This window comes from Pogona vitticeps, chromosome 1 (assembly GCF_051106095.1).
Source record: "Pogona vitticeps strain Pit_001003342236 chromosome 1, PviZW2.1, whole genome shotgun sequence".
Classification (NCBI taxonomy): domain Eukaryota; kingdom Metazoa; phylum Chordata; class Lepidosauria; order Squamata; family Agamidae; genus Pogona; species Pogona vitticeps.
The window spans coordinates 72,050,152-72,058,476 of record NC_135783.1 but is presented as its reverse complement, the minus strand read 5'-3'; positions in this window follow the sequence as shown (position 1 = coordinate 72,058,476).

Here is an 8,325-nt window from a genome sequence, read left to right as displayed (position 1 = left end):
TTACTCATGTTTTGCCCTGATTCTAGACATGTCACCTGGTGCCTGTTTGGACCATGAGCTAGCCAAGTTCTCATTTGTTTTGAAAAGCAACTCTCTAGCTTCTGTAGAAGCAAAAATATAAGGCAAAATATGCAGTCATTGTTTTTCCCTGTTTTGTGAGAAACGAGCACCTCACTGCCCTGAAATATGTTTAACTAGTTAGTCACAGATCTATGACTGGCATTGTGCATACGTACATAGTTGTACAGGTGTATGTCTCCTGGATAACTTTTGCAGTTCTGGATATAGCTTGCCTGCAAAGAATACACTGAAAGCAGCAGAACTTCACAGGGAGGAACCGGACCAGGTGGGGGGGATGCAACAATACAAATTTATGTAAAAATACCATAACACAATTTTTACTGTTTGATAAGTCATGAACATACTTTTTTCCTGCAGAAATAACATGGCAATATTATAATCTTAATGGATGTCTGAGAAACAAGTGTTCTATTACCATCTTCTGGAACTTTGCTGAGGCTATCCAGAGGAACTGGGAGAAGGTGCATAGTATTCTACTGAGGTAGATACTTGCTATGACTCTTAAAGTTCCTGAAAAGTGCTCTTAAACAAGAATGAGAATTATAGTCTTTTCAAAAGATTAATTCCTCATTGCCTTTGCTTAGAATTATGGTACAGCCCTTTGAACTGTTTAATTATTCAGAGATATAAGTAAATTAAAGGGGCCTTACAACCAAGTAAATGTGCATAGGAGATTTATATGCTTTTATTTATTGGAAAACAACCTGTTTCTTACTGAAATGTACCAAGGAAGCAAGAAAACAATTGCTTGTGGAAATAGACAGGAAGGAGGGACATGGTGGCGCTGCGGGTTAAACCGCAGAAGCCTCTGTGCTGCAGGGTCAGAAGACCAGCAGTTGTAAGATCGAATCCATGCGACAGAGTGAGCTCCCGTCGCTTTGTCCCAGCTCCTCGCCAACCTAGCAGTTCGAAAGCATGTAAAAATGCAGGTAGATAAATAGGTACCACCTCGGTGGGAAGGTAACGGTGTTCCGTGTCTAATCGCGCTGGCCACGTGACCATGGAAACTGTCTATGGACAAATGCTGCCTCTACGGCTTGGAAACAGGGATGAGCACCGCCCCCTAGAGTCGGACACGACTGGACTAAATGTCAAGGGGAACCTCTACCTATAGACAGGAAGGATTTTTGATGAAAGGTCAAAGTAAAAAAAAAAAAAAAAACACCACCACAAATTCGTAGGGGTTTGGCCCTGAAACTCAGGTTTTGGAGTTTGTTCCCCGCATCTCAGACTTTTCCCCAAAGCCTGAAGGAAGGAGATACCGCTTACCTGATGATCTGCTTTTGAATTAACCTTGATCACTCAGTACATCCATATTTACTCTTGTTCCACTCTTGGTTTAGAAAATGGTGTCCCTTTTTCTTCCAAGTAATGCACTTGCTTCCCACTGTACTTTGCAGTTTTAAGTCTGCAATTTTTTTCCTGAGACTCTGGGAAATGGACTCTTTGGTAGCACTACTTGACTGGCTATTAAATCCATCATTGTGTTTTCATGATGTCTGCTCGCCACACCCACCCACACCATTTTGCCACCTCTTCCCCATAGAATGTTTTTGGCCCTGAACGTTCAGAATGAGATGTTGTTGACCTGGCAACCTTAGCGCTGAGTAGCTCAAACACTACAAAGGGAGCTGCCGTTTTAATTTCCCCAAATCCTTCTACCACAGCACTCATTGGAATGGAACTACATCAGGGGAATTGGGGGGTGGAGTGTATCGTTTTTGGTAAGCAGGCTCCTTTATGCCATGCTGCACACCAAGGAGGAGAGAATTAAGGAGTGGCCGCAGCAGCCATTTGCTCAGGGGCACCACAGGTTGCCAACATGCCTACTTGCAACCTGATTCAGTTGAGGCACAAAAATTCTCAAATGCAAACCATTGCCTGAAGTGGCACAAACCAGTCTTTCTGTGAAGGTTATCAAGGAAATGCCCTTTTCCTTTCTGCCTTTGCTTCCTCTGCCAGATTTCCCCCATTCACTTGCAGCGGCTGCACTGAGGATGGCTAGAGCTGCCAACATTTTTCTGGCAAAAAAAATATTCAGCCCATTGAGTCACAGCTTCTGTTAGAAGTTACAGTGAACACCTGCGGTTTTCAAAATCATGGAGTATCTGAGCCCAAGGCTACCACATTAACACGTGCACATTATTGGGGCCTCTGGCGTTTGTTTGCTTCACAGCCGCAGTTTCAAGAAGGCCTCGTGGCTGGCTATGTCAATTTGCCAGAACTCAAATGTTCCTCTTCCTGTCCTTTGGAACAAAACGGACGGTTTTCAGCTATGAATTACTGCAGCTCTGTTACTGAAAGCAGAAGCTATAGGAAACCCAGGTTTTTCTGTATGTGTGTGCATTATGGATGTTATCCACCTCCTTTCCTTCAGTTATTTTTCAGCCAGCAGGCATAATTTTGTTGCAAGTGGCTTGATATTGGCAGCCAGAAAACTTTTCTTATCTATCCCAGAACTCCAGTGGTTTCAGCGCAGCACTGATGAACGGTGGGACAGCCTTTGCTAACTCATTATAATCCCCTGCCAAGTTAAACAAACGCAGGCATGCGTAACCCACAGCTCAACCTTGAAGGGACTTCTCATGCGGTTCACCTGTGACCTTGCTGCTCATTTCCCTGAACCCCTGGGATGCATCTCCAGCACATACTGTCATTACCACTTCGTGCACATTTCCTGTGTATGTGGATCGTCACCCAAATATTCTGCTAACCACGCTGGAAAATTTGTCATTTGCCTAGGCCAAGACTTAAACACGTCCAGAAATTTGATAAAGTGTCTGTTGCGAAATTAAATACTTACCATACAGAAAATAGGGTGACTTTTATATTTTGGTGGCAACCAATAATAACTGTGGGTAACCATACAAAGATGTAAACATGTGTTTAACTCCAGTTTCTGTCATATGAAACCCATAGCATTTCTCTCACTACAAATCATATTGCAGAAATTGTAGCTTGTCAGTTTCTACCACTAAATGTGGAATTTTAATTGCCTTCATTTTGGGAAAGACACGGATAGTGAGCAGAACTTGGGAGCCTATGTGAGCTTCATAAAAAGGTAAAGGTAAAGGTTCCCCTTGACAATTTTTGTCCAGTCGTGTCCGACTTTAGGGGACGGCGCTCATCCCGCTCTTCAAGCCATAGAGCCAGCGTTTTGTCCGAAGACAATCTTTCCATGGTCACATGGCCAGTGTGATTTAGACACGGAACGCTGTTTACCTTCCCACCGAGATGGTACCTATTTATCTACTCGCATTTGCATACTTTCGAACCGCTAGGTTGGCGGGAGCTGGGACAAGCGACAGGCGCTCACTCCGTCACATGGATTCGATCTTACGACTGCTTGGTCTTCTGACCCTGCAGCACAGGCTTCTGCGGTTTAGCCCACAGCGCCACCACGTCCCCTATGTGAGCTTCATACGTCTCATATTTTTCTGTAATGCGTATGTAATTGCTGGCCATACACTGAGGTAACCAAGTCATTACCTTGTCCTCTTGTGCCAGATGTTACATTTTAAAAGGAACTTGTTCTCAACAACCAGGTTGTTGTTAGCATATCTCCTTTTGACAAGGAGATTGTTGTACTGTACTGCCCTCTATTAGTGCATGTCTTGTCATTACCGACAAGCCAGAAAAATACAAAGAAACACTCTCTGTGTCTCTCTAGTGGCCCATTTTGATACTGCACCAAGGAAATATTTCTAAAAAGACAAACGACAGAGGAACCCTGCCGACTGGAATTGGTAAGAAAATGATATAAAATCTGAAAAATTGTAAAACCTGAAAACTTGTAAAAAGGCCCATTAAAAGTGACTTTTGTAAATAATGAGATGTTACTTAATTGACACTAATTAAGTTCAGCATTTCACACAATACCTAAAAAAAATCTTGGAACTATTATTTACAATTCTCATTGCTCAAAAAATAACTAGTTACAGTATACATTAACAGTTATTTCCAAGCTCTATTCAGGACAGCAAAATGGTCGGACAGGCCTAGTTTTCCAGGCAGGTCAAATTGTTAGGAATAAATTCTTCATGCAACTAACACATATAACTTGTGCAGGTAAGCACACAAGTGCATTCTCTAATCACAAATTCCTTTTAAACTGAGATGTCCTGTTGGACCTTTTCTGCTATAAATTACTCAGAGGAACCATAATGATGGAACAAAACCAAAGCAACATAGTTCAAGGGAGGGAGGGTTGGAATTGAACAAGGGAGTACAAGACAATCAAGTTTCTTGGTGAGACTCTCTCTTCCCTTAGGCAAACCAGTGCCATCTTTAAAATGAAAGCAAGCTGTGAGCAACCTTACTAGGCTATGGGGAGGCCAAACACTATCCATTACTATGTGAATGTTATCTTTCTTCAGTTTTCTTCAGAAAGTGACCAAAATGTCACATTAAACACTAGATGTGCCTGCAAATGCTTGTATTTTGCAAGTGACAAGCTCCACTACCCATGAGTGCGATTCTTCAAGTCATAGATAAAGCCACACAGTGCTCTTCATTTGGGGATGGGGCTTAGGAGCTCTTTTACTGGTTGTGAATGGTCCAGAGTAGTGGCTTCCCAATAGATGGGCAGTATACAAACAAATGGTGGTTGTTGTGGGTTTTTCGGGCTCTTTGGCTGTGTTCTGAAGGTTGTTCTTCCTGACGTTTTGCCAGTCTCTGTGGCCGGCATCTTCAGAGGACTGGAGTAGGAACTCTGTCCATGCTCTGGAGTTCCTACTCCAGTCCTCTGAAGATGCCGGCTAAAGAACCCGAAAAACCCACAACAACCATCAGATCCCAGCCGTGAAAGCCTTCGAGAATACATTAAAACAAGCAGTGCTTAAAAGATGCTCTTAAAAGTTATTGTATATAACTAATATACAATTACTAAACCATGTTCCATGCCCTGCTTATATAGGTAGTAGTTAGTAATTAAGTAACAGCTAGTTATTTTCAAAAGTCACATTTAAAAGACATTTTTACACAAAATGTTCAAGATTTTCACCATTCTCTTATCAACACGAATCAGCAGGGGGAGTATTCCTTGTTTCTGCCTTTTGTCTTTTTAATAAACTAATCACAACTTAGTGACTCAGTAAATTCCCAGAAAAGGCCAAACTAAATGAGGAAGGGCAGTTTCTCTATTTAATTTCTCAAACATCTCTAATGTACAAATGTAGCTCCTTGTCTCCTCCTCAGGAACAACGGTGTAAGGCTGACTAATGTTTCAGGGCTGACCAAGTCTCCTACCTAAACACAAAAGAATGAGTGATTGTTACATTCCTTTCAAAGTCAAGTTTGGAACTCTCTCTCCACCACCCCCTTCTCTGTAGTCAGCAGCCTTCTATTTTTAAAACCAATGTCACGGCAGCGTAGGTGGTTAAGGAGTCACACTGGATTAAATATTAAGACATGGCTTCCTCTGCTTATGTTAGAGCTCTCCTGCCACTGAAACAAAGTGCTAAACTAGAGAAGCAAACAGAAGCATTCGAAGTGGAGGGTAGTGGGTAGAGAACTCTGGTGAACAGGGTTTGAATCCCTGCTCAGCCATGGAAACTCACTGGGAGAGTGGAACTGGCAAAACCACTCCTTAAATATCTCACTTTCCTTAACAGAAAAGTCCTATTAAGGTAACTATGTAAGTCAGTTCCACCTGAACACACACAGACAAACAGAAGCAGTACCATTTGGGAAACCAGTGAGATTTTTTCCATAGAAATGTTCTGCAGTTCCTGCTGAAACAGAATAAGGATTGTTACAGTGCTGAGCTACAGTATAAGTCTCAATAGAACAACAACAACAAAAGCTGAAAGATACTGTTATAGGTAGCACTGTTAGCTGTAATACTGAGGGTGGTTGCAGGGATAATGAGAGCATATTATTATTATTATTATTATTATTATTATTATTATTATTATTATTATTATTATTATTATTATTATTATTATTATTATTATTATTATTATTATTATTAGTATTAGTATTAGTATTAGTATTAGTATTATTAGTATTAGTATTAGTATTAGTAGTAGTAGTAGTAGTAGTAGTAGCAGCAGCAGCAGCAGCAGCAGCAGCAGCAGCAGCAGCATTAGTAGCATTAGCATCATCATCATCATCATTAGTAGTAGTAGTATAAAGATTACTGGTTATTTAAAGATTACTGTGCTAAGTGGTAATATTATTATACTACCTTTCAGTACCTTTATTTTTTAAAAAGCACTTTAAAAAGAAAATAAAAAGACCCCCAAACCCTGCAAAATGATCTTTGAAAACTATTGTCTTATCTTGTGACTAAACATACTAATTAACTAAAAATATTGCTAATTAAGACAATGCTTTTCAAAGATCATTTTGCAGGGTTTGGGGGTCTTTAAATATATATATTTAAAGATTACTGTGCTAAGTGGTGTATATATGTGCTAATATATATTAGCACAGTAATCTTTAATCTATATATATACCCTGCACAGTAATCTTTAACTATTCAGTAGCTCGCTCTCTCTATAGCTACTGGTTGTTATATATATTTACAAGGAACTTAAAACAGCAATGGCCAACACATAACAAATAAATTTGTTTGTTTAATTATGTTCCAAGCTCTGACAAAAGTTAATGTGCAGGTCATACTTTAAATCCACATGACAGCCGCTTCTCAACTTTCTGTGTTCAAGGAATTCTTTCCATCATGGAAAGATTTCTTATGAAGAAGGCAACAAACACTCAGATGCTGTAAAGGATTCTGGGGTTATAGTTTGTTTAGATGCCGTCTTGAGGCTCCTCAGCATCCTGCATGAACTGAAATTAAGCAATACCCCTTACAGACATAAATTGCAGACCATGATCAGCTATTGTGGGGAAGCCGTTTTGAAGGAAACCTGCCTAACTTTAATAGTCCTGACAAACCAAGATACGCTTCAAAAGGATTCCAGGAATAGATTTTGAAAGCCACCTTTTTTTACACTGTTGATACTTAGCTTTTCAGATAAAGCAGACAGCTTAGTCCAGTTGTGCAGCACAAAATAACAGAGGTCACATTCAGAAATCTCTTTAAATTGCACTCTTCATGAAAACCTGAGCAATCATGTACATGTATACAGTCTGCTGGCAGGAACTAAACTGATTTCAACTGTGCTGGTTAGCCAATTTACTGCTAATGGTATTAATACTTCCTAGCCAGAACAGACATATCTTTGAGAGATTTTCAGAGAGAGAGAGTGTGTGTGTGTGTGTGTAAGTGAGTGGAAGGAGTAACAAACCATTAGTATTTAGTCTGCTTTGGTTTTTCTCTCAGAGTCCAGTTTTCAAGTGAGGAGTGCTGATTTCCATGTATATGCCTACCCAGAAGCAGCTTTGGAAGTTACATTTCTCTGTCTCTTTTTAGACACCTTCATTTTAGAAGCTGACTCTTGGCAATAGAAAAACACTCAAGCGTTGGGAGAAAACTGTTTTGTTTCCATTTAGAAGAGTAAAGCTTTCCATTTCTACCATCTGTTTCCTGACTTGGCAGAATGTTTGACATCTTTCATTCCCTACCTGGGCCTATATAGAATATTGCTTTTAAATCTTGGTTACCGAAAGGAAAGCAGATTATTCATTCGTTTCCGAGACAAAGAACACATTGACACAAAATTGCTGTTGCTAGCTAGAAGTGATCTAGGGTGAACACATCTTTCCAAAACAACTTGCTTTCCCATACCCATCAGAACTCAGTGTACCTTCTCCTTTGCAAAGAGTAAGAGAAGCCTCCAGATTCTGCCAGTCCAGATGTGTCCTCCTACTGCCAGTGTCCCCGTTTACTTTCCTAGCTGCTGCAAACATTGCTATCAGGAGAGTTTCTGCAGTGCTCTCAAAGTTGCAATTCTAGGTGCTGCCCACCAGGCTCCCAATGAACTCAGATACAATCTCTGGATGCTAAGAAGTGTGTTGCACCTAGCGCAATGTTACTCTTCACTGTCAAGTTCACTTTGCATTATATATCGGGAGAACAAAGGCAGGGATTGGGGAATCTGTGGTCCTCCAAATGTGGCTGGACTACAATGCTCATCATCCCTCATTACTGAGCTATGCTGGCTAAGGCAGATGGGAGTTTCAACCTGAAAATCAGAAGGCTCACATGTTCTCCATGCGTGCATATTTCTTTTCAGATGAGGCCTCATTCACAAGAGATTCCCAATAAAATAGGCAAGACCAGACTTCATATTTCAAAAGCAAAGTTTTTTAAAAGTACAGCCGGTAAAGGAACCTTCC